Source organism: Bubalus kerabau, chromosome 2 (genome assembly GCF_029407905.1).
Source record: "Bubalus kerabau isolate K-KA32 ecotype Philippines breed swamp buffalo chromosome 2, PCC_UOA_SB_1v2, whole genome shotgun sequence".
NCBI lineage: Eukaryota > Metazoa > Chordata > Mammalia > Artiodactyla > Bovidae > Bubalus > Bubalus kerabau.
In genome coordinates this window covers 142,377,418-142,405,381 of record NC_073625.1, presented here as the reverse complement: position 1 = coordinate 142,405,381, position 27,964 = coordinate 142,377,418, and the positions used below count along the sequence as shown (strand labels likewise).

The 27,964-nt window shown below is 40.5% G+C and overlaps 1 protein-coding gene and 1 long non-coding RNA gene across 10 annotated transcripts in view; one reads left to right on the top strand and one right to left on the bottom strand.

Moving 5' to 3' along the window:
* The window catches only part of TNIK (TRAF2 and NCK interacting kinase), a 400,085-nt gene that overhangs the window by 272,094 nt on the left and 100,027 nt on the right, over nt 1-27,964 (bottom strand). The window lies entirely within an intron of this gene.
* LOC129643894 (uncharacterized) lies at nt 842-2,625 on the top strand. Its single transcript, XR_008710588.1, has 3 exons — nt 842-975; nt 1,054-1,168; nt 2,406-2,625. It is a non-coding gene; the product is annotated as an uncharacterized LOC129643894 (long non-coding RNA).

Here is a 27,964-nt window from a genome sequence, read left to right as displayed (position 1 = left end):
TTAGTAAAAAGCCCTGGACATCTTCGTGGCCTCCAAGTATTTCTTTGCCATAAGTTACAAGAGTGGTGTTTAATAAAAAATATTTAACAAATAATACTTCTGGATGCCCAGGTAGACTACTTACATTTCATATAAATTAATTCCTTAGTATAAGTATGTCTCATAACTAAGTATGCATTGCAGGATATACTCACACTAGAAAAAATTAGTCATTTACCTAAAATTCAAAAGGTCACACATTCAAGCAGTCAACTTATTCGAATATTTCATACTTACTGGTTATGGAACATACTTAGACCAAAATGTTAGTTTTTTTCTTTCTGAAATTTAAATTTAACTGAGTATCCTGTATTTTATTTGGCAACTTCAGTTGTAGCAAATAAAAATAGCCAAGGTCAGTGACATTTTAAGGGTTTAGGGGAGCAGATGACAGTTCTCTAACATGCCAGAAGGCCAATTTGGAAGGAGCTTATTTTGAGTTTTGATTCATTCATTAGTTGATGCTAGCAGAAGGGCCAGGAGGTCAGGAGTTTTTATTTTAAATCTGCTTCCACTGATTGTAAAAAAAAGAAGAAAATTTTGCTGATATCAGGAACCTGTGCCTGAAAGCAATTCCCAAAGTCCTGCAGGGTAGGGTACACTGTGTTCCCAAGCTTCCTCTCCCCCATCCTGCAGACATCACAATGACTGAGGTCCATAATCACGTCCTAGGGTTCCCCTGAGTTTAACTTGTTAATACTGTTCACCTAGGATGGCAAGAGAGGAGGAAAACTGGGAATGTTTCCAATAAACAGGATTACCCATTTCAGGGTCCTAAAAGTCATCAGGACCAGAGTTTCAGATCGACAAAGGGGAGAGCAGCCAAAAGGAATCAGTAAAATCAAGAGGAAAACTACAGAGGCATTTTGAATCAATCTTTGCTTTTAAAATGCCTTTAAAACTTGTTAGCCTGTTTCTTCTGCTTGATTATGTCATGTATGTGAAAAAGTAATGGGTAATCTTAGGCACTTGAATTGTCTCAAGCTAAAGCTACCTTATTGATTCTCCCTACAGAGTACTGAAGGCAGACATACAAAAGAAGTATGTGTTAATTGCTCAGTGATGTCCGACTCTTTGCGACACTGTGGACTGCAGCCGGCCAGGCTACTCTATCCATGAGATTCTCCAGGTAAGAATACTGGAGTGGGTTGTCATTCCCTTCTTCAGGGGATCTTCCTGACCCAGGGATTGAATCCAGGTCTCCTGCATTGCAGGCAGATTCTTTACCATCTGAGCTACCAGCAGGCATCTAATCTAAGAGTAACAGTTTCCCTAACAAACATCCTAAGAGGCTTATGTCCATCTCTTTCTCCCACAGGAAAAAAAAAATTCTCATTTAGACTCCTTAATTACTATTAATACTTAGATCTAGATATTAATAAAATGTAATCAGGTATTAATAAAATCTATGCCAGTGATTCTCAAACACTAATGTGCATATTGAGCACTTGGGGGGCTGTCAGAACACGGAATGCTGCCCTCTGTGCCCAGAATGGTAATCCCATGGGTCTTGGGTAGGGCCTGAGAATGTGCATTTCTGAAAAGGTCCCAGGTGATCCTGATGCTTCTGGTTCAAACTGCCCTTTGAGAAACCAAAATCGGTGCCATTGCAGGCAGTGGCATCGTTTAATGCCTCAGTTCATACTGAGTACTTATGAGTTGTCATACCATAGAGGCACACCATCTCTGCCCTTGAATGTGCCCCTCCTAGGATTCCTATCTTGCCTGTCTGTATTTTTAGACTGTCTAGAAAGCCTCAACTCACAAACACATACTTAGAATCATCCACTCCTACAGGATGTCTGCTCTGGCCTATAAACATCCCCACTGCCAAAAAGCAAGTAGCCTTGTAAAAATGATGGATTTTTAGAGAATCTTTGGTAAAGAAAGGAAAGAAACTGTGCTGTCCCTGGGATGGGATTCCTACTCTAAGACAGAAATGATTTCTAGGGTGTTTGGGATTGGGAGGGGGAGGTCCCTTGTGCAATTATATCTCAGTGGGATTTGGTTGAACTGGTTGGGTTCCTTCTCATGCCACATCATACTAGTATGGAGGGTGGAGAAGTCAATAATCTGGATAATGTATTAGAATATACAGAAGACCTGGGTGGAAAAACACTGGAACCTGCAGCAAATTGCATTGAGGAGAGGACTATGGATTATGGCTGCAGACCCAGTGTTATGTGTGTTGGCATAGGTAACACAAATATTCTATTGACTCCTGGCACATAAGCTACCTTTTCTGGCCCCTTGCATCTAGGAGTCAAGTTCTATTAATGGAATGCGGATAGAATGGCCGGGCAGTTCCAAGCCTGGTCCCTAAAATGACCCACAAAAATGGATACTCTCTTCAACTGTCTCTGCAGGAATCTCTTGAGGAAGCCCCAGGGGACAGTCTGATTGGATCAAAGTCACCAGTGTGCACCGCTTGAAAAAGAGCCACCCATCAAAATACTGACCCTGGACTTTAAGAGCAAGAAATAGACTTTAGATCATTAATCCACTGAGATTTGGGGGTTATTTGCTACTGCAGCATAGCCGAGACTTTCTTAACTGATACAACTGAATAAAATAAAGTGCAATGATTGTCCCCTTGTCATCTGAGCCACACCAGACTAATGGCCCACTCTGTTCTTCTGTACTACATAGAACCCATACTGACTTTACTCCAAAGCAGTGGCTCTCAAACTTAGCTCACTAAGAGAATCACTTGTTCAGGAATCTTCCTGGCAATCCAGTTGTTAAGATTCTGTGCTTCCACTGCAGGGGATACCGTTGATTCCTGACTGGAGGAATTAAAATCCCACATGCAGAAAATCACTTGTCTGAAAAACGAATACTGAGAATACTGAGCCCTCTACAGACTCACTGAATCAGAATCTCTAAGACTGAGGCCAGACCGCATTGCAGACTTGCCTTCCTGGGGCTACAGTGAAGTCCTTCATTTGGCTCCTATTTAGAGACTGTGTAATGTTTCTCCAGGTGCCTAGTTTAGGCCATTTTGATAGGGTTACTAATCTTTACCAAATTATTTTGAAGTGAAGACTTTAAATTATGTATTGGCAAGAATCAGATATTCAAGTGTAATGGGCTTAATTAATTTAAAAGCTTCTCTTTTAAGATGATGCAATAATTGGCATAAAGCCTGAAATGCCTGAAATCCCTACCAGTGAAAAAGATTTAAATGCTCAATTGAAATGATTTGCATTTTATGGGTTGTGAAGGGAGTATTTAAATATGTAAATAATATTGGCTTCCCACCCTCTCCAGCTTGGGTGTAGCTTGTTTGCCTTTCCCCACCCTCTTTAAAGGAGTTCCTTTGCCCCTAGAGAAGGGAGGGAGTCACAGGATGGACTTTGGCCGTCCCAGGAAGTCACTGAGGAAGCCCAGCCTGAGGATCCTGTCTCAGTCAGAGCAGAAGAGTCCCATCTGAGTTGTCAGAGACTGGTTGTTGTTGTTTTTTAGTCGCTGAGTCAGGTCTCTTTCAGGGCCAGGCTCCTCTGTCTATAGGAATTTCCCAGGCAAGAATACTGGAGTGGGTTGCCATTTCCTTCTCCAGCGGATATTCCTGACCCAGGAATCGAACTCGGGTCTCCTGCATTGGCAGGCAGATTCTTTACCACTGATCCAGACTGCTACTTCCCTGTTAATTCTCAACACACCACCACTCTACCTCAGGGCCTTTGCATTTGCCATTTCTGCTACAGTCTTCCTCCAGATAGCTGAAAGACTTGCTCCTTCACCTACCTCATATATGCTCAAATGTTACACTACTCTTGAGGCCTTCAATGAAGCAAGACCCCATTACTACACACACACACTCCTTATACCCTATTTAAGTTTTCTTTATAGCAACTTCAGCATCTGACTTATTAAATATTACTTGTTTATTTGTATAGCATCTGTTTATCTCACATGAGAGCCATGTATCCCTGGGGTTTAGAACCTGGCACATAGGAGGGTACTAGATAAATATTTTGAATGAGTACATGACCAATCCTATTTTCTCAAAGATTACTGAATTTAAATAACCTAAGTATTCGGGGGCCTTAAATAAAAGATGAACTGGGCCCTGATATCTTGGTTATACAAATAAGAGCAGGGTTTTCTTAGGACTGGACAGTTTTCATTTCTTACTGCTTCGTGTTTTGCTTCATTCTGGGCAAATCTGTCATCGAATTAAAGATGCAGTAAAAGAGTTGCCCTGAAAATATTCAATTTCTCATGTCTACAAAAAGTATACTTGAACTAATAGTTTCTGATTTTTGCTTGCAAATTTATAGACTAAAATACCATGTATTATAGAAAGCCTGAAGCTTTGCAGAGAGGCTGTGCTCTAAAAACATGTAACTCAGGGCTTCCTTCCCCTCAAAGAGATGTTACAAAATGGCATGGTGACCAGTTCACACTGGTGGGGTGGCTACTGAAGCACCCCTCCCCAGCCTCTGCGAGGATCCTGTGCCATGGGAAAGCACGTCTTAGGCAGGAAGAGAAGGTTCAGAGGGTCACCCTTCTATTATCTCAGTACAGGACTAGCTGTAAGCAAAATGCAGAGGAAGTCTAGTTTTGCCTTCAGTGTTTTACCAGGATCTTTCTAATGTCTCATGAGACCACAGTCTCAACCCTGCAGGGAACCTAGTCCCCACTCTGCAAGAGCACTCATCCAGAGACTTCATCCTCAATCAGTCTTTCATACGAAGAAAGAGCAACCCTTCAAGACCACTTTGAGGTTTGTTCAAAATAAAAGGGTTAGAAGAAAAACACACACCGTAATTATTTACCCATGAAAATTATTGACACTTTAGCTCCCAAATATTATTTGCCTGTAAAAAAAGTATACAACATGAACTCAAAACACTAATATTTCATTTCATTTCTGTTTATACTGATCATTTTTAATGCTAAACTCAAGTTGCTGAAGTGAGATTAAGTCCTTGGACTATGAAGACAGCAGGGTTTGAGTCTTGGTTGTCATTAACTGGCTTTGTGACCTTAAACAAGCACCTTAACATTTTTGAGACTCATCAGTAAAACAGCAAGAAAACGGAACTAAACCTCCGGATCCTTGTGAGGCTTAAATAACACCTAGTTCACCCTACTCCAGTACTCTTGCCTGGAAAATCCCATGGACGGAGGAGCCTAGAAGGCTGCAGTCCGTGGGATCGCAGAGGGTCGGACACGACTGAGTGACTTCACTTTCACGCATTGGAGAAGGAAATGGCAACCCACTCCAGTGTTCTTGCCTGGAGAATCCCAGGGACGGGGGAGCCTGGTGGGCTGCCGTCTATGGGGTCGCACAGAGTCGGACACGACTGAGGCGACTTAGCAGCAGCCGCAGTTCAAACCAAGGCTCAATTCAAATCAGTGTTTTGTGTTATTGTCATTTTCAAAAATGATTTAATATTACAGCAAGTATTTTTTCTTTGGTTTACGAGGTATTAAGATGCTTATTTCTTACTAAAAAATGTCAAATACAAAACTTTTTAAAATAAAGAGGATGTAGTTGAAAACATCAGGGTTTCTGGACAAAAAAAAATGTGTCCAATTTTCAGATCTTTTACTAACGAGTTGTGTGTCCTTGGACCATTGACATTGAAGTAAGTGTTTCAGTTCCCTCATAGATAAAATGAAGGTAAAACTTCCACCTTTCAAGGTTGTCATGAGAAACAAATAAAAAGGTATAAAACTTTAGCACACAGTGGGCTCCACTGATATTCTGAAGAAGTAGATGGCAAAATAAAGAAAATAAGAGAATTAATCCAGTTTTACTTTGGCCAGTCATTAGCTAACAATCAGCCACTGTGAATGAAAAAAAGCCTAGCATAGGCAGTGAAATGAAACCTAATTCATTTTTACAATATGACCTACTTCGGGCTATTTTTGATTCACAGGAACGACCAAAGTTACAAGGAGCTGATTCTGCAAAGACTGTTCATTAAAAGCATTTTCTTTTCTTTTCTTTATGGCTTTCAGCTTTGAAGGATAAGAAAACACATTTTCAGTTACAAGCATCCTTTGAAAGACCCCTGGCACTAATCTCACAGTGTTACTTTCAAAATCTATGCAGTGTCAAAGGTTGCTGCAGACTGGGGAGAGATGGAGAGACTGGAAAGAAAGTGGTTTTAATTCCCCTCAAGTATGCAGCTTCCATTAGGCAGCTCTGAATGCACTAAACAGATGACTCAGGTCTTAATATTTGAAGGTTTGCAAAAATTAAACACTGAATGATCTTCTTTTCTAAGAAGTACCAGTAGGTACACCTAGGTGTATGGTCTGTGGAGAAGGCCTAGCTGTGACAGGACAGTTTTCCATTTGGGACACAAATATTCTTCTTAGATACTGATCCCTAATCACTTAAGAGCTATTTAATCTTAGACAGCAGAACAGCTGAAGGAAAAATATTTTCAGCTGCTTTGTAGTATCTCTCTAAAGTGCCATTGTCTTTTCTTTTGGAGACCACAGTATTCTTAAACCAATTTAATCTACCCGCTAACAAAGATGGATGAAGAAAAGCTATTTTCCCACAGGGCTAAACAAGGATTAATGATAACCAACCAAATTGTTTCTTAATTTTCTTTTCTTTTCCCTCTCCAGCTAGCCTTCTTCAGATAGAGTGTATAGATTTTCCCTTAGTTAAGAAATGTTAACAGAGAAGGCAGGAGTATTCTAAAAACAGAGTTGATTTTTGGTGTTTTTGGTTTTGTTTCTGACATCCCAAGGATTCTGCCTTATAAACTGGAGGAGGGATGGGGACGTTTTATAATGGCGGGGGGGAGTATTTTTAACCTGCAGATGGAGAATGTGGGGGACAAAAGCTTCTTGGGAGAATCTGATAAATGATATTGCCACTGTATTCTCCAAATCAAACCCAAATGAGAACCACTGCTATGTACTTTAGACCTTCCGTCGCAATTATGATGACAAGAAATCAGTTCATTAGGACACTCTCTTCCCATCCACACAGACACCTGAGTTAAAACACCCACAGGGCTCCTACCCAAGAAGAATAAATGGTGTGTAGGTGGGATAGGTCTGCCTGGCCTCATTTCAAAACATAGGGACAAAAGGCATTAGAAGATCATCCCCTAAAATAACAGAAAAACTCAAGTTGCGGAGGTGCCAGTTGTAAAAATTTTTGAATTGAATAATATAAGCCTTTGAAACTGACATGAAAACAAGTTGCCGTGATCTTCTGAAGCTGCAGTACATGTTCTAATGCCTGACTAGGGGCAAAGCTCTAGGGATCGTTAACTAGTTCCCAAACCTTGGGGGTGAACCAGCTCCTCTCCTTTTTGGTGAAGAAAGGGGCTGCCCAGATTTCGGGCCTTTCCCCAGCCGCTACCTCAAGAGCTTCCGTTCAGGAACAGCGTGGCAAAGAAAAGCTACTCAATACCAACTGCTGTCGTTATCTAATGTCTTCTCTGATGACTTGACTTGCTAAAATGACAGGGTTTATTATTTTTAGCTTTCAGCTTTGGGGGGTTGATCAGTCAAAATAAAGTATGAAAATAGCACCTACTTGGTAAATGCAATTTCAGATGACTGCATCTTAAACTCATATCCATTATAGACTCATATACAACTGATTTTTATTTGACTACGGAAGTTTGAGAAGAAATAATAATAAATACTTTTAAGAGGCAGAATGAATAACTTTTGCCTTAAATACACGTCTATTTTGGAATCAAATCCAAAAGTAAGTTAATGATCAACAACAGATTCTTTTAAAGTACTTCAGGATAGATAGCAAAGTTAAAGAGGGTTTCTGAATGTTCTAACATTCCATCTAGTACCCGTGAAATGCTTGAGAGCTCAGTTAAATGTAGCATTATAAATAGGTGGTGGCCACACATGCCTTTAATGAAGAACATAATTTTTTTTTTCTTTAAAAACCTCCTTTCAAATAAACCTATGGACTTCCCTGGTGGTCTAGTGGTTAAAACTTTGCCTTCCAATGTGGGGTTGAGGAGCAGGGGGCAGGGTTGATGGTGATGGTGGTGTGTGTGTACAGGTTTCATCCCTAGTTGGGGAGGTAGTAAGATCTCACAGGCTCATAGCCAAAAATAAAAAATAAAAAGAACAGAAACAATACTGTAACAAAGTCAACAGACTCTGAAAATGGTCCACATCAAAAAAAAAAAAAAAAAATCTTAAAAAAAAACTTAAAAATTATGCAGCTCATGATAACATAAAAGCCACAGAAAACCCTTTTTATCATTTAAAAATAATTCTTATTTTCATTTTATAAAGTTTATAGAGGAAAATATGTAAGATATAGTGGAACCCTATCCTTTCTTTGAAAAAGAAAAGCTGTTCTAATATTAAAAGTCTGTTTTTTAAAAAGTAATGATTGTTTTTTTAATACTGTGGAATATTCAGGAAAACACAGAAAATTATAGAAAAGAAAAACAGCTATAAAAATAGGCATATATATAACTATATATAAATCTGTGTGTATATGTAGTTTCATATCCTATTTTCTTTGGAATTAATATGGCATTTCCCCATGTCATTTCCTCATTAATACTGTTTTGAAGGGCTACTTATAATATCATATGGTTAAGCTCAAATTAGTTCAATCATTCTCTTACTGTAAATCATTTGTTTACTATTTTTAGTGATCAGAATTAGCTTTACAAACAATATAATTGTGCACATTTCTGATCATTTCTTCAGAGACGGATGCACATTTTTACACATAGTCAAACTGCTTTCCAAAAAATTAACTTACTCTTTTTTTTTTTTTTTTTTTAATTTCCATTTTATAGACTTACTTTTGAAGAGCAAGCATCACCCAACCTCAGCTCCAAGCACAGCCGCACCTGACAACCTTCCCCAGGGGCCGGAACCCTGCCAGTTTCACTTCTATGGCTCTTCCTGGAAAGCCAGTCAGGATGGAATATCTGCTGTGAGTCAGGGCTGCTGGAGCCAAAGAAAAGGTGTGAGATGCACAAATGCCTCCGGGTAATCCTTCTGCCAGCCAAACCACCTCCTGATTCAGCTGTAACCAAAAGCCAGGTGCATTTACTCAAACAGGAATCACTGAAATTGGAGGAGGGGGCGGGATGGCTGAGATGAAGAAAGATTTTTATCAAGAGTTTTAAATGTCAAATTTGGCACAAGATTCCCAGTAAAAGAAAAACAGAGATACTCGGCCACTGTCCATGATGAAGTGCGGCAATGCTTAGAGCTGAGGCTGGGTGATGCTTGCTCTTCAAAACTGGAAAAACCTCAGCTGGGGATTTTGTTTCCCTAGAAATTATTTGCAAATTTGAGGGCATTTTGTTGGACAGAATGACTGAAAAGCAATAATGGATGGGAGGAGGTAACGACAAGTAATCTGTGATATGCAGGTGAGTTCCATTTAAAAAAAGAATCATTCAATACTGACATTCTTGAAGATATTTTGTTTGACAAGAAGAGGGTAGGGAGGAGAATGGAGTCTCTTTTGAATGTAATTTTATTTTGCTTTTCATTTATTTTTAGTTTTATATTGGAGTCTAGTTGATTTATAATATTGCATTAGTTTCAGATGTATGGTGAGGTGATTCAGTTATACATATACATGTATCTGCTCTTTTTCAGATTATTTTCCCATATAGGTTATTCCAGAATACTGAGTAGAGTTCCCTGTGCTTTTTCATTTTAAATTCAAATTTAATCATTTGGAAATTTAACATAAAATCTGGCTTCTCTCAAAAAAAAAAAAAAAACATAAGACCTGACGACAATTCCCATGGCAATGACTGGGAAATGAGTAGCCAAGCCCCCTTTGACCTGAGAGGACTGATGTGTTTTACTCATTAGAATGACCTGCCTGGAAAGTCTCATCCTCCTGTAAGGTCTCTCAGAGGTTTTCTCAACTCGCTAGACTGGGGAAATTCTAGAAAGGCCCCATTTAGTGCCCATGCACCCCATGCTCAATTACAGGAGAGACACAGCACCCCTCCTGCCAAAGATAGCTTTCATTGCCACCTCCTTTCCTTCCCTGACTGAGCTGGACAATCCAGAAGTACTCCAAATGGAGCCTGAGAGCAAGGCTCCCAATGCCACAATTTGTTTCTTCCCCTACACCATCACCACCATTACATCACCACCACTCCCTGGACCACTCAAGCACCAGGGCCTCCTCCACAAAGAATCCTCCCTGCAAGCTAAAGAGGATCTTCCTCCAGCTACTATTTGGGGCCCCTGGATCAGATATCCTCAATATGAGGATTAGGGGAATATGTTGCCTCACCAATTTAGGGACAACGCCCCTTGTCAGCTCGGAAGCAGTTATAGAATGAGAACGACGTCCCTTTTCCCTAGGCAACATAATTCTCCTAAAAGAAACGGGGGGAATGAGAGTCAGTTCCTAGGCAGGTTGATAAAGAGTCTAGGGGTCCCCAAGGAGAGAGGGGTCTGGAATTCTCAAGGAGGAAGAAAGGACAAACTTTTTTTTCTTTCTCTACATTCCTTAGGATTATATAACAATAATGTATACTGCCTAAGGACAGTCTTTGGATTAAACCTTCTGTTATCTTAAAATGTAAATTATGGGAGTAGACTTGGTCTTTACAAGGATGTATCTTGCCTGAGGACAGTGTTATCTTATAATGTAAAATATGGGAGTAGGTCTGATGAGGTCTTTACAACCTCCAGACATTGTTTGGATTATATAACTTCGTTGTTAACACTAGCAAGCGGGTACTCTTTCTACCCCCTTCTGATGCCCAAGTCAGAAGCTTTCTCTATCTCCTTTATACTTTAATAAAACTTTATTACACACACAAAAAAATAAATAAATAAATAAAGAGGATCTTCCCAAGCTCCATGAGAAACTCCAAACCCAAAAGCCTCAGGCTAGCAAGGGCCAAAAAAAAAAAAAAAAAAAAAAGAGAGAGACATACAAAACACTACAAACTTCACCAAGGAAGTAGATCCTGTTAGATTCACAATCTCTGGTCCAGATTCAGGTCTCTCTCCTGGGTTTGGCCTTGTCACCTAGGCCCTCTAAGTCCTCATTTCCCTTTCTGTAAAATGAGAATAACAAGACATCCTTCACAAGCTTGCCGGGGGTGTAATGAGATCTTGAGCGTGAAAATGTCCTTCGTGGGTCCTGGTGTGCAGTACGGGGCTTGGTGGATGTTAGGCGAAGGTGACGTAAGTTAATAAAACGCTTTTACTTCCTCTACACCCAGGGTAACATGTCCTTGTCTGGACAGCTACACGTGAGAAAATAAAATATCAGATGCCTTATCTGCCCCTGGGTACAGGGTATATTAGCTCCTTCCAGTAACTTCTAGTGTCAAATGGGTCCATTTCTTTTATCATTCTTTATTCATTGATATGCTGAACAAAATGACAACTTCAAGTAAAAGATTGGTGCCAAAAACAAGCATAGAAAATGCATCATTAGCACTGAGTCTAATAAATCCTGTATCAGAGATCAGAAATGGTGTTCAAGGCAGGAAAGGTGACTGACTACTTCCTTGTGAAAGAGACCCAAGAGGTCAGGGCAGAAAAGGAGAGGTGTAAGTTCCATCTAAAGGCACACTAGAAGTTCACCTGGAAGACAATAAGAAGAGATGCATTTCAGACAGAAGGCCCTCTGTGCAAACAAAGACAATGAGACAGTGTCAAGTGCTTTTGAAAAACTACAAGTAGTTTAAATAACTAATGCACCAGAGCTAGTGAGAGAGAAAGGCAGGCGTTGAACCAGAGGACCCAGCATCCTCCCATAGCAGGGCTTGGATACTGGAAATGGGAAGGTTTTAAGAACTGGAAAGATGGTGTCAGGGTTGTCTTTTAGAAAGATCACCCACACAGCCTGCAATCTGTCTGCTGTTTTGGTGTGTCTGTCTGTCTCTCTACACACACTCCTCCATGTGACTGTAGCAACAGAGGGCCCCTCCCTGAGCAGACGGAGTGAGCAGAATAGAATCCTAGATGGGGTGCATGGAGAGATGAAGGGGAATGATGAAAATCGGAGGGTGCACGGAACACAGATCGTTTCCATCAGGACCCCTGGGCAACGGAGATTTCTCAGGCCAAAAGGCTGATGCAAGGCCACATTAGGGCATCTGGAAATGCCCTTGTTCTGCAAGGGTCTCAAAAATATGACATTCAGTGTGAAAGAGCCTTCTAAAAATAGTCTAGCATCCGGCAGTCCTTCTTTCTTTTACATATTAACTACCCTGACCCTGTGCCAAAAAAGAAAGGGTGGCCAGGGTAGGGTGGGGGACAGACCCATGAAGGCCTGAACAGGTGCTGCTGTTTACTCACCAAGTCTAACAGCACCACAGTGTTACCGGACCTCAAACATGAAAACCATTTCCTTAGGGAGAAGTAAAGTATAAAGGGAACATGACTTGTATTAAGTTCAAAACCTGAGTCCTGAATAGTTGATCTATTCACTTGAATAACTGGTAGCAGTTTTTTACCACAAACCGTCACAACCCCTATGATGACAGAATCCATTACTGGACTAGAGTTAACATCAGATCACTATCATTTGAGGTGACTTTCTTTTTTTAAAAATTATTTATTTATTTTGCTGTGCCAGGTCTTGGTTGCAGCACGTGGCATCTTAGATCTTTGCTGTGGCATGCAGTGTCTAATTCCCTGATCAGGGATTGAACCCAGGCCCCCTGCGTTGGGAGCACAGAATCTTAGCCTCTGGACCAGCAGGGAAGTCCCTAAGGTGACTTTCCAAATCTAATTTTCAGAGAGAGAGAGAAGACTGATCATGTCCCTTCAAAAAAATGTTCTCCTTTAAGCTAGTCACTAGCACCTGTCTATTAGCTTGGGTTATACTGGGCAATCTCCATAATACAAAAGGGCCTGGCTGAGCACACACAGTCAGGTCAGGGTCATGTTTTACTGGTATTTCTATCCCCAGGGGCAAGCACAGTGCCTGGTCAACACTGGCATGAAATAAAATTTTGTTTAAAAATCTAGACTAACAAGAAAATGCTTAGATCATTTACTGCTTTAGTAAGGCAATAATTTTCAGGTTTTTAAAATTGGCATGTGACTTATATAGAATAAAATTCACTCTTTTAAAGTATACAGTTTGATGAGTTTTGACAAATGTATACAGCTAGGTAGCCACCCTGACCATCAGCCCCCAAAGTTCCTCAGGCTCCCTTGTAGGATCCCATAATTCTACTCCAGGGAATCTGTTCTCCATCCTCATAGTTTTCCCTTTTCTAGGATGTCACAGAAATGACATTGCAGAGTATACAGCTATGGAGGCTGATTTCTATTATTTATATTAAAGATTTTGAGATTCGTCTATTGCAGTATTAGCTGTTTATTTTCATTGCTGAGTAGTATTCTGTTGTTTAGATGTACCGTGTATTGTTTTCCCATTCTCCAAAGGATAGATACTTGGATCATTTCCAGCTTTTGCCTATTATGACTAAAGCAGCTATGAACAGTCACATATGCATTCTTCTATTAGCTTAGGTTGTATCTCTCCTGTAAATACCTACAAGCGGACTTGCCTGGTCATACTGTAAGTGTATGAATAAGTTTATAAGAAACTGCCTAAGTGTTTTTGAAAGTGGCTGTATGATGTTATATTTTTATCAGCAATTCCACTTGCTTCATATCCTTGCCAACATTTGGTATTGTCAGTCTTAAAAATTTTGGTCATACTCACGGTACAGAGTGTGTCTCACTGATTTGAACTTGAATTTGCCTGATGACTGATATCAAGCATCTTTACATGTGCAAACAGGCTGCATATGCTTTCTGTGGTGAACCAAGTATCTTTCAGTGAATTTAAAACTATGTTATTCATTTAGATTTCTCCAATAATTCTGATTAATATTCAAAACTGATGAGACAGTTTTTCATTTTCCTCTGTCTTTCATGAAATATTTCTAAGATAAATTAAACACTTTGACCTCTCAGATTTCTTAACCATTTTCTTGTGGAAACTAAGGCATGTTGCCCACACCATTCAACTATGTGTTTTGGTTTTTTTTAAAACCAACAAGACCTGTATTTCATCTTCACAGTTTTTCTATCTTCTTCCTCTCTCTCAGGGGAACTGTCTCTTTGTTCCCCTCAAGTTACCCACCACACCAGCCATTTTAATCCGCTGTTTACTCAGCTACAAGCTTCTGTAATTATTTTAAAAATAAGCATATGGCTCTAAGTATAGGCCCAAAAGACTCTCCAAGAATCAAGCCCATAGCCTTCTCCATGGGACCTGATGACACGCATTTGAGGATTTATTTTCATGTCAGGGCTCTGTGTTAGACATGGACAGAGTCAGTCAATAATTGTCCCCAAGATCAGTGAAAAGAATCTCTATCAGCATTTCCAGATATTCCAAGAATATCTGAAGGGACTTACCAACCAACTCTGATGCATTTCTGAAGGAGTCAGTTTCTCCAGTTCTATATCCATAAACTATTCCAAACATAAGCATACCTCAGCAATGTTGCGGGTCTGGTTCCAGACCACCACAATAAAGCAAATATCAAAATAAAGCAAGTCACATGAATTTTTTGGTTTCTCAGGGCACATGAAAGTTATATTTACACTATACTTTAGTCGGTTAAGTATACAATAGCTTGATGTCTAAAAAAGTACATACCTAACTAAAAGATACTTCACTGAAAGAATCTGCGATATAGTACAGGGATCTCTAGTCAGCGCTCTGTGGTGACCTAAATGGGAACGAAATCCAAACAAGAGGATATATATGTATTCGTATGTTGATTCACTTTGCCATACAGCAGAAACTGACACAGCAGCGGTGTAAAGCAACTATATTACAAAAGAGAAAAAAAAAGAAAACTGATAGAAAAAGTGATCAGACTGGGATGAAAGGGAGAACTGGATGAAGGTCGTCAAAAGGCACACACTTCCAGTCATAATATAAATAATAGGGAAGTGGTGTACAACATATAAATATAATTAATACTGTTGTATGCTATATATGAAAGCTGTTAAGAGAGTAAATCCTAAGGGTTTTCATCACAAGAAAAAAATTTTTTCTATTTCTTTAATTTTGTATCTATATGAGATGAGGGGCGTTCACTAAACTTATTGTGATAATCATTTCATGATGTATGTAAACCAAATTACTATGCTATCCACCTTAAACTTACACAGTGCTATATGTCAATAATATCTCAATGAAACTGGGAATGGGGTGGGGTAAAGAAAAACTTTCATTGCTAAAAACACTAACCATAGTCTGAGCCTTCAGTGAGTCGTCATCTTTTTGCAATAGTAACATCAAAGATCACTGATTACCACGATATAACAATAATGAAGAAGCTCGACATACTGAGATAATTTTCAAAATATGACCCAGAGACACGAAGTGAGCAAATGCTATCGGGAAAATGGTGCCAACAGACTTGCTTGATGCAGGGTTGTCACAAACTTTCAATTTGTAAAATGTGCCGTATCTGCAAGGTGCAATAAAAAAAAGGAGGTGCGCTTCAACATATCATGTTAAAGGCCAGCACATTGGGGCAGGAATACAGAGCCTGCTCCAGTGCAGTGTATTAAAAATAAGTTCCAAGTCATTCCCTTTTATTCATTTTAATGACCTATGCTCACTGAACCCTCATAGGTATTTGAAGTCCAGGCCCTCTCTGCCTGGAAGAGCCTCTGGTTCCAAGGCAGCTCCATTCCTTCCAGCAATCATGGCCTCACTGCTCTAAGACAGTTTCCTCATCTATAAAATGGGAATAATAAAGTATATACTGCCCACCTCAGAGCACTCTGTGCCAGCTAAACAAGAAACAGAATATGACAGCATTACTTTTATAATATGAAAACTCAGTAAATATCTTGTTGCAAACACATACTAAAGAAGATACAACTGCATCTTGGAATGCTTGGCTCATGTTTTTCAGCCATTGGGGTCTGAATTAGTAGCCTGTGGTTCACCAGTAAGCCTACTTTAATAAGACAAGATGAATACAATTCGAATTTTAATTTACTCACATCTTTTTCAAGCTAGTGAACAGAGTGCAGCCTGCTCACACAGCACACAGCTCAAGTCATCCAGAATGCCTGACGTTCTGGTCTTAATTATGCTTACTTTTGAACTCTACTCCTTTCTCCCAAAAGGCTGCTGCTGCTGCTGCTAAGTCGTTTCAGTCGTGCCTGACTCTGTGCGACCCCAGAGACGGCAGCCCACCAGGCCCTGCAGTCCCTACCAGCTCCCTAAGAACAGTCCTGGAATGCATATATAGAACCTACATGTAACTGGTGTACCAAAGCTACTTGGTCAGCAAATTAATTTTCATAATGTGCCAGACTGTTCCAAAGCAGTCACCTTCTTCCAAAGATATCATGGAAGAAATAATCAGGCAGTAAAATGGAAACAATCCCTTCTTTGGTTCAAAAGTCCCTCCCCTGTCCCTTTTGTCACAATGGCATAAAGATCCTTGGTCTTTTAAAACACAAAGACACACACACACCCTACAAATTCAGAAATAAGCCAGGTTTCCTACTCTTCTAAGGTAGAACAAAAGTTGAAGAAGGACAGATGGATGGATAAAGGATGGATGAAGAAAGCTATTTAAGAGGCAGATGGAAGTACTTGAGGCATCTCAATAGTCCAATGTATCAAAATTGTCACATTATTGAGACAACAGACCCACTTACCTGATAATTCAGGCTATGCCAAGGTGATTTCAGGAGCCTAAATCTGCCGCAACCCCACACTCCATGCAAACGTTCCCCACCCACTAACTGGTGCCTGCAGTTTCACAATGTGGTAGACAAGCCTCTCTGTGAAATGTTACTCAAAACAGCTTAGATGAGTGACATTTGGGGTGATATTAGGACCAATATTTCTATTCTAAAAAATAGGCATTGATTTTAATGTTGACTAGATAACAGTCAACATTACAAAGATTACAAAACCACAAGTTCATGGCTGTTAATATAGTTGTAAATTGAGTAAAATTGTCAGCATAAAGAAAATTAGTAATACTGTATTACTATTAGTAATACTATAGATGAATCTGTCAAACCTCATTAAAGTGTATACTGAAGAACAGTGTATTTCATAGTATGTAAATTCTTCAAATCTTAAAAAAATTAATAAAACAGTACAAGTGGATGTGCAGATCATCTCACACGCTAGTAAAGTAATGCTCAAAATTCTCCAAGCCAGGCTTCAGCAATATGTGAACCGGGAACTTCCTGATGTTCAAGCTGGTTTTAGAAAAGGCAGAGGAACCAGAGATCAAATTGCCAACATACACTGGATCATGGAAAAAGCAAGAGAGTTCCAGAAAAACATCTATTTCTGCTTTATTGACTATGCCAAAGCCTTTGACTGTGTGGATCACAATAAACTGTGGAAAATTCTGAAAGAGATAGGAATACCAGACCACCTGATCTGCCTCTTGGGAAACCTATATGCAGGTCAGGAAGCAACAGTTAGAACTGCACATGGAACAACAGACTGGTTCCAAATAGGAAAAGGAGTTCGTCAAGGCTGTATATTGTCACCTTGTTTATTTAACTTATATGCAGAGTATATCGAGAGAAACGCTGGACTGGAAGAAACAAGCTGGAATCAAGATTGCTGGGAGAAATATCAATAACCTCAGATATGCAGATGACACCACCCTTATGGCAGAAAGTGAAGAGGAACTCAAAAGCCTCTTGATGAAAGTGAAAGTGGAGAGTGAAAAAGTTGGCTTAAAGCTCAACATTCAGAAAACGAAGATCATGGCATCCGGTCCCATCACTTCATGGGAAATAGATGAGGAAACAGTGGAAACAGTGTCAGACTTTATTTTTCTGGGCTCCAAAATCACTACAGATGGTGACTGCAGCCATGAAATTAAAAGACGCTTACTCCTTGGAAGGAAAATTATGACCAACCTAGATAGCATACTCAAAAGCAGAGAGATTACTTTGCCAACAAAGGTTCGTCTAGTCAAGGCTATGGTTTTTCCTGTGGTCATGTATGGATGTGAGAGTTGGACTGTGAAGAAGGCTGAGCACCGAAGAATTGATGCTTTTGAACTGTGGTGTTGGAGAAGACTCTTGAGAGTCCCTTGGACTGCAAGGAGATCCAACCAGTCCATTCTGAAGGAGATCAGCCCTGGGATTTCTTTGGAAGGACTGATGCTAAAGCTGAAACTCCAGTAATTTGGCTACCTCATGCAAAGAGTTGACTCATTGGAAAAGACTCTGATGCTGGGAGGGATTGGGGGCAGGAGGAGAAGGGGACGACAGAGGATGAGATGGCTGGATGGCATCACTGACTCGACGGACGTGAGTCTCAGTGAACTCTGTAAGTTGGTGATGGACAGGGAGGCCTGGCGTGCTGTGATTCATGGAGTCGCAAAAAGTCGGACACGACTGAGCGACTGATCTGATCTGATCCTAAGGTATTATGTGGAAACAAAAGCCTGGAAAACAAGGTGATCATTCCACAGACATTCAACGAGTTCATCCATGTATGGACCAGGCACTGGTGATAGCTATAACCCAAAGAAAGTCTTTATCCTTAAGGTGCTTCCAGTCTAATAGAGGAGAGACCTAACACCAAAAATATTCCAGATATTCATTCTGGTTCATCAAGTACTGTTGAATCCACTGTCTCATTGGACCCTAATGGAGGAATTCCTGAAGTCAACAGAGCTGTTTCTAGAGATTTACAAAATGGACACAGTGCCCAGCAAGCCCTGGAACCCCAACTCTAAGAAGGGTTCCTCCACATCAGTATATTTTAAAGATTTCTTGCATCTTCTTTATAGTCCTTACAGGTTATGAAACAGCCACAAGAATGTCTCACTTCAAAGTAGGGGTTTTGTGGTGATGATGGTGATGGTGATGGTAGTGGTGGTGTCTTTGTGTTTTCATTTTCCTTTTTTTATAAAGCAGCAGTTTTATGGAGGGAACATATTATGGCCATTCAGTACTGAAAACCGTGTAAATCACATCTAAGAAAGGAATTATTTACGGCCGCATTTCAGGGACTTCCCTGGTGGCTCAGATGGTCAAGTGTCTGCCTGCAATGCGGGAGACTTGGGTTCGATCCCTGGGTTGGGAAGATCCCCTGGAGAAGGAAACAGCAACCCACTCCAGTACTCTTGCCTGGAAAATTCCAGGGACAGAGGAGCCTTGTAGGCTACAGTCCATGGGGTCACAAAGAGTCAAAACCGACTGAGCGACTTCACTCGCTCACTCACTCATTTCAGGGAAGTATTAGATGATCAGACTTCCTTGCATTTTGCCCAGCTCAGAATTATAAAAGCCAAAGGCTAAGTTTTGTGAACACTGCCTTAAAATATAATCACACCAAAATTCTATTATTTAATTCACTGTGTTTTTTAAAATCATCTCTTTTGACATCAACATTAAGAAATTCTCATTTTTCTTAACTGATTCCTACTTGAAACTATCCCCATTTGATTAAACAAATTTGCTCAGATGGTTTAGGATTCTTGGCCTTGCTAAAATTATGGACACTATTTTAGTAAGAATATTTAATTCTGTATAATTTACAACATAGTTGTCATACGGATCCAACCAATATAGAAGCTACTGAGTTTAATAACTCATTTGTACACATATCAGGTACTTAGGACTCAACTCCAACACCATCAACACTTTTCCTAAATTGGTGTTCCCTATCCCTTTATTAGAGATAATGAATTTGTCTCATGGACAGGAGCAGATAATGATTTCCATGGTCTCAACTGATATGAATCAACCCCCTCGGGGTTGGGAATATGTCTTAATTGCATCCTTGTTCTTGAACTAAACTACTGCTTCCATTTGATTTCTTCCCTTTTTAACTTACCCAAATGATTTTCATTCTTACCTCACTCATCAACTTGTCAATTGGAGAGCAGGAGCTATTTCCTTTCTTTGTTTGGGATTCTGGCTGCAACCCAGGCACCATTTTCCAAGTAATTAATGAGCCCTGCAATGTCCTGGCTTGTGACCACCATCCTCTTCCTTTGTTACATTTCTTGCTGGGAGAAGGACTGAATGTAAGAGCAGGCAGTAGACTGCCACTTAATGAAGAGCAAGCTGCTATTTTTAGGTGAAAATATCCTAAGTTCTTTTACTTTAGCCACAAGGCAAAAGTGTGTGTTTATAGTTGTATCGGAGGCTCAGGAAGAAATCTGAGAAGCAGAGGTATTTACAAGTTCAGAGATTTCTACCAGGCAGGAGCTGTCACAGGACACACAGTCTGGTTGGGGGGACTCAACCTTTGTTCCCAACTGCCAGCCCAAGAGAATGAGAAGTAGTTTTCAGTGAAGGATAAAAAGAGGTCAAAAATGAAAGTGGATTTTGTTTCCTTCTTTATTCCTTAGAGGCAAGGGGATAAAATTTTGAGGTTTACTTCCCCATGATTATTCATGTATTCAAAAAGTATGCATTTAACGTCTTCTAGGTATCTAGCATTGATCTGGGTGCTAGGACAGAGTACTCATTAAATAGAGCCAAATCCTGAAAGATGATGCTGTGAAAGTGCTGCACTCAATATGCCAGCAAATTTGGAAAACTCAGCAGTGGCCACAGGACTGGAAAAGGTCAGTTTTCATCCCAATCCCAAAGAAAGGCAATACCAAAGAATGCTCAAACTACTGCACAATTGCACTCATCTCACACGCTAGTAAAGTAATGCTCAAAATTCTCCAAGCCAGGCTTCAGCAATATGTGAACCGGGAACTTCCTGATGTTCAAGCTGGTTTTAGAAAAGGCAGACGAACCAGAGATCAAATTGCCAACATCCGCTGGATCATGGAAAAAGCAAGAGAGTTCCAGAAAAACATCTATTTCTGCTTTATTGACTATGCCAAAGCCTTTGACTGTGTGGATCACAATAAACTGTGGAAAATTCTGAAAGAGATGGGAATACCAGAACACCTGATCTGCCTCTTGAGAAATTTGTATGCAGGTCAGGAAGCAACAGTTAGAACTGGACATGGAACAACAGACTGGTTCCAAATAGGAAAAGGAGTTCGTCAAGGCTGTATATTGTCACCCTGTTTATTTAACTTATATGCAGAGTACATCAAGAGAAACGCTGGACTGGAAGAAACACAAGCTTGAATCAAGATTGCCGGGAGAAATATCAATAACCTGAGATATGCAGATGACACCACCCTTATGGCAGAAAGTGAAGAGGAACTCAAAAGCCTCTTGATGAAAGTGAAAGTGGAGAGTGAAAAAGTTGGCTTAAAGCTCAACATTCAGAAAACGAAGATCATGGCATCCGGTCCCATCACTTCATGGGAAATAGATGGGGAAACAGTGGAAACAGTGTCAGACTTTATTTTTCTGGGCTCCAAAATCACTACAGATGGTGACTGCAGCCATGAAATTAAAAGACGCTTACTCCTTGGAAGGAAAATTATGACCAACCTAGATAGCATATTAAAAAGCAAAGACATTACTTTGCCAACAAAGGTCTGTCTAGTCAAGGCTACGGTTTTTCCTGTGGTCATGTATGGATGTGAGAGTTGGACTGTGAAGAAGGCTAAGCGCCGAAGAATTGATGCTTTTGAACTGTGGTGTTGGAGAAGACTCTTGAGAGTCCCTTGGACTGCAAGGAGATCCAACCAGTCCATTCTGAAGGAGATCAGCCCTGGGATTTCTTTGGAAGGAATGATGCTAAAGCTGAAACTCCAGTACTTTGGCTACCTCATGAGAAGAGTTGACTCATTGGAAAAGACTCTGATGCTGGGAGGGATTGGAGGCAGGAGGAGAAGGGGACGACAGAGGATGAGATGGCTGGATGGCATCACTGACTCGATGGACGTGAGTCTGGGTGAACTCCGGGAGTTGGTGATGGACAGGGAGGCCTGGTGTGCTGCGATTCATGGGGTCGCAAAGAGTCAGACACGACTGAGCGACTGATATGATCTGATCTATCCTCATGGAAGAGTTTGGTGGAAAGAGACTGAAATGAGTAAGTGAATGAATGAATAAATGACAGATTCATGATGAGTGCTATGTTAGGAAAAAATTAAACAGTAAGGAGAACAAGAAATAGGAAGTCCATAGGGTGAGGTATTACTTCCTAAGCGGTAGTCCTAATAACGGAAGGCCCCCTAATAAAAAGACATTGGAGCAGACACCTGGAGGAAGTGAAGGATCAAGCAACAGGGACATCCCAAGGAGAAGATTCCAGGCCGATGAAATAGCAGATACAAAGGCACTGCAGTCAGTTCATGCTTAATGCAGCTGATCAGTCATTTCTCTAAAAGCTTAATAATCTATGCAGAATTGAATCACTGCCTGTAGATAAATAACCACTCTTTTAACACCCAAAACATTGATTTTACCATTTTGGAAGAAAAATCATTGAATACATGTTATGTAATCTTCTGCCTTGTTAGAGATATGGTCCATAATTAAATCCTGTCTGATGATTTCCATGTGTAAGTATCATACTTCATTCACAGACATATTAAGCACATAATCTAAGTATCACATTCTACTTATTTTATTTATTGAACCGAGTTTTTACTGGGTAGTGTGCTAGTTGCTGGAAATAGTATGATAGACAAAGAAGATAAGTCCCTGCCCTTACAAAGCTTATAGTCAGATAAAGGAGAAAGGCGTTATTCAACTAGATATACCTTAATCTGAGAGTAGTGGCCTGAAGGTATGTGGGTGGAGCATGGGCTAGGAGAGCTCAAAACAGGAACTGGGATCTTCTGGAGGCTGGGAAAAGGTTTTTGTAAGGAAGTGATATGAAGGAGTTAATAAAAGGAGAAGCATTCCAGGAAGCTGGAACAGCATGTGCGAAAGCCCTGAGATGGGTGGGAACAAACTGGGTTTGCTGTATTAAAAGAAAGCAATGTGTCTGAATCCCAGAGAGTGAGGGAGAACAGCAAGAAAACTGAGTTAAGGCTGTAGTCACATCTGAATTGTGTCTTGATCAAACGGGAAACCATCTGAAGGGTTTCAGGCGGAGAAAGACAGTCAAGTAAACATTTTCCTATGACTCACTGTCTGCACGGTAGGAATGCAGGGCTGAAGGGGTAACTTCAGGGGACAATCCACTGCAGATACTCGAATGAGAGATGGTCATTGCTTGAATGAGGACAGGAGTGGTGGAGACAGAAAACAGAGGGAAGAGAGAAGTAGAAGAGAGAAGTAGAGTGAGCTGAGCTTGTTAATGGAATCAGATTCAGAAGATTAAGGTGTTGTGGGTGACGCCTACTTGGTTTTTGGAGTTATAATGATGTTCTTCATTCATTTGTTCATTTGCTGGAGAAAAAAAAAAATTACAAGATATCCTAGCTCAGGCACCAAACACACAGAGCACAGTACATGTTGGCAGTCAGGCTGGTTCTAAGCAGCATCTCAATCTCTGATACTCAAGTTCCTCAGTGGCCCCAAAGCTGGCCTCTGGCTGAGAAGGAACCATCACAAAATAATCTGAAGAGAAGCCTATAGGCTACATTAGGCTCCGGACAAATGAGCTCCTGATCCAGATGATTTCTGTTTCAACTCCATTATGGCGGCACTTAGCCGGTCACACCTACAGAGAAATTAGCAAACTGGGTGACTCATTAGGATTTTCTTTCCAGAGAGAAAAGCACCTAAATAAAGACCCTTGCATTTAGCACACAATACCAAGAAGACATCTGAGCAGCAGCAGCAGCAATTTGGGAGAACTTCAAATGTGGCATTTAGGTTTGAGAGAGGAAGTTCCAAATCAGAGAACCGATTTCACAAACAAAAAGCTTTTATAATGGCCTGTCCTGGAGAAGACAGTAATGAGAGGACAAAGAGAAAAGCCATCCTTCTCTAAATACCTAGGGAAGTGACTTCTTAAAAAAGAGCAGGTGAAAAGAAGAATTTTATGTCATCAAGAGTGACTATTCTTCCTCTTTGCCAAAAATAGCTGAGAGAGGCTAAGTCACTCATGAGGCCATAAAAAAGGGGGTGCTTATAAATGAGCTTGAAGCCAAACAGTGCTTTATAGTTTTTTTTATGCTCATCCAAGAATTTAATGGACTTTATTCACCTTAAGATTACCCGTTTATGGTCACAACAGGTTAGGATAATACCTGTAAGTTTGTTTTTGACATATATCCGTCATAAACCCAATTCTTTTTTTTTTTTTTTTTTAAAGCCTTTTAAAGCCTTAAATGTCTTATGGCTGGGATTCCAAACCAGACAACATGTACCCCTGGGGCACATGTCATCCTATGGAAACTGAGTGTAGTCATCAGTCAGTCATTAATACATAAACTGTAATCTGCCTTCACTGATCAAGCTTTCTTTAATTGCTTTTACAAAAACGTGCATGTTCTTCAGGCGTTACATAGCTTAAATAAAACATTTGCCCAAGATGTTTTTCAGAAATTTGGAGACAACTGTGTCCAGTTTGAACTTGCGCTGGCTGGTTAAGACTGGTTAGGACCATTAATCCTCCAACTGGGCATGTGCCAGTGTCCACTAGGTGATTTTTTGAAGTCAGAGGGCCAAAAACTCCACCCTCAGATTTTGCTAAGGCCGCCATATTCTGTATACACGTCCCAAGAAGAAGTGTGTAGCTGAGTTATGCCTTCGCAGAACAACAGTTATCTCACTTTTTTCTCATCTCCAATCACCTTTCCTCACACTCCCCATACCTCAGCTTTTTCCCATAAATAAACAGGGTCCCCACCTTCTGGGAGGTGGACCTGAGACTTATCTCCTCACTTGGCTGCCTTGATAATAAACCCTTTCTTTGCTGCAAACCTCAGCACCTCAGCATTTGGTTTGCTGCATAGATGTCAAGCGAATCTGGTTTGGTTAACACTCTGTTGGTGTGACCAGTAAGTGTGGGAAGCTACAAACCCCTTTTAAAATCTACCTTTCCATAAGAATGATGTTCAAACAATTTTAAGTTGAAGCAACAAGGACCATTCTAGTGTATATAAAGCAAAATGCACCGGAATTTTCGAGATAAAACACAAAATTAGAAATCCATTTCATGTTTGTGGTTTCCCCACCACCATCTTGGAGGAACCCCCAGACCTCTCGAGATCACCGGACGCACAGTTACAAGCTGACACCTTCCTCAGGCACTGCGGGTACAGCGCCTGGGACCACAATGCTTTTTGAAACTGACAAAAATGCCATACGAATTTTAAAATCAGAAGAAAACAATGAACTCTTAGAGCAAACTAAATGTTTTAATATATAATGTTAATACATTTGTCTTTACAACAAGGAAGTTGTAAAATCTAACTTAAAATGCTTTTTATGGAGTCAAAGAGACCACAAAGGCAAAAGTAAGTGCCAAAGGCCCTTGGAAATCACACTGTGAAACTGGGTAGTTGGTTCTGTCATGCTGGTAATCCTCAGAACACAATGGACAATGGTATTGCTTAAAGTGTGGTGGTCACATAACACCATGATATGGTGGGACAATGGCTAACATTTTTAATTTGAAAAGTATGTATTACATATTAAAGTGTAATTGAAAATAATGGGTTTTCCATTTATGGTAGCAATGAAGTTTCCTTTTTGGAAAATTAGAAATTTGGATACTGGCCTGATTGCATAATTCCATTTTCAATCATACATCATAATTGTTTTTCAGAATTAGTAGGTCACAGTGTTGAGAGCAAGAGATATTTGTTGGCTGGAACAAAGCACCTCCTTTCACTGGCTCATGAAATGATCCTACTTAAGTTTTGCATTGTACACAAAGAGGCAGATAATTGATAAAGATTCCCCACAAGAATAAGACATTCATGTAAAAATGAGATCAGCCAGTCCAGTCCATCCAGCTGGGATCATTTTACAAGGGTCAGACAGTCTTGGAGCATAAACTAATCACTCCGGGTCTGGAGGACGCCAGCTCCTAATTCCCAAGAGGCAGCATCACACAATCAGATTGTTTACCCTGGCTCAATACAAATTTGACACATTTTCCCAAAAATGCCTGTCTGTGGCCCTGTCAAAGCAGGATGATGGAAAGTCAGAATGATTTTCTGGCCTGATATATCTAACATTCCAATAATCCATTCCATTTCAATCTTGTTTTGGAGGCAGGGAAGGATATTTTCCCCACCGTACTTGAAATCCATTCATTCTTGCATGCTTTAGTTCACCAGATCTCAGGATCATTGTTGAATCTGAAGCAGCCAGTGGCATGCAAAGACCTTTGAAAAGTAGCATTCTAGGACTTCTTTTCCTCTCTGTGTGTCCCTGGTCACTCAGTGGTAAAGAATCCACCTGCCAATGCAGGAGACACAGGTTAGATCCCTAGGTTGGGAGGATCCCCTGGAGGAAGAAATGGCAACCCACTCCAGTATTCTTGCCTGGGAAATTCCACAGACAGAGGGGCCTGAGGTAGAGAGGGAGATCATTATTCCACATGTGAGATTAAGGTCATCTCTTCCGTCACTGAGCCATCTGTACTCCAGTGCCCAATGATCCAGAGGAAGCAACTAATAACGTCAAATTCTCCAAAATGGCGAAGCCTTGACCTAAACGTGTTTAGTACTCAGTGGAGGTGGTGGTTTAGTCACTAAGTCGTGTCCGCCCCATGGACTGTAGCCCACCAGGTACGTCTGTCCATGGGATTTTCCAGGCAAGAACACTGGAGTGGGTTGCCATTTCCTTCTCCAGGGCATCTTCACGACAGGGATCGAACCCCGGTCTCCTGTACTGCAGGCAGATTCTTCACCATCTGAGCCGCCAGGGAAGCCCTTAGTACTCAGTAAGCGTCTCTAACTCAGGGCACTTTGGATGTGAGAGTTGTTGAGTGAAAGTCACTGAGTCGTGTCCGACTCTTTGCGACCCCATGGGTATAGTCCATGGAATTCTCTAGGCCAGAATACTGGAGCGGGTAGTCTTTCCCTTTAGGGGATCTTCCCAACCCAGGGATTGAACCTAGGTCTCCCGCGTTGCAGGCGGATTCTTTACCAGCTGAGCCTCAGGGAAGCCCAAGAATACTGGAGTGGGTAGCCTATCCCTTCTCCAGAGGATATTCCTGACCCAGCAATCGAACCGAGGTCTCCTGCACTACAGGTGGATTCTTTACCAACTGAGCTATCAAGGAACCCCGTGAGACTTGGTACCACTATGTAAATAGGGAACTATTTTGCTGTATAGTTAAATGAAACAAGTACATGCAGTACAAATTCTCTGGAGGAAATGCTTTAATACTGAAGAACAACTTGTGATTAGCATATCAATAGGAATAAATAAACAGCCGTTTTAAGACACCTAAGGGCATTTAAGGACAGAAGTTTTTCGACAAACTTCTTAAACTTCGTTTATGCTCTGAAACTAGTTGGAAAATTCTTCCTTCTGAGATACTTTAAAAGGTCAAGTACAGCCCACATCACCTCTCTGAAAATTAATAAGGTTTTAATGTACTCAGAAATGCAGAAGTGGTGTCAAGGTTACTTGACAGACCCAGGCCAAAGAACTTTCTAGAACAGCAACATATTTTGGCTGGGTTTTTACCATGAAGTTACCTGTCCTCTTAAATGGGCTATTTAAAGAACATTTATTTCAACATATTAGCAGAATTACTAGGTCACTTATAAGCAGCAAGATAATTAACATTTTTTAAACGATCAAAGAGGAGAAATAAATTATGTAAACAATTCTGAAGGAAAAATGGCCTGCTAATGTTACCCCTCTACTTTAAAAGGGACCCTAAAAACTAGGGACAGTAGATCTTAGTTAAACCAGAAACTTTTAAGTTAAAGGTTACATCACTGAATGCCTGAGTTCAGCCCACCATGTTTTCATTCTTCTAATTAATTATATTTGCTTAAGTCTTTGGCATCTAAAGGTTGTGGGTGGTTTCAGCTTTTAGAGCAAGTCAAGTTTTCTAAGGTCAAACTCTTCATCTGAACAGCAGGGATCATAAGTATCTACATTTCATGAGCTTGTGGAAGGAGCCTTTCCTATAATGGGTGCTCTATGTATACCCTACACATCCATGTTTGTATACAAGCAC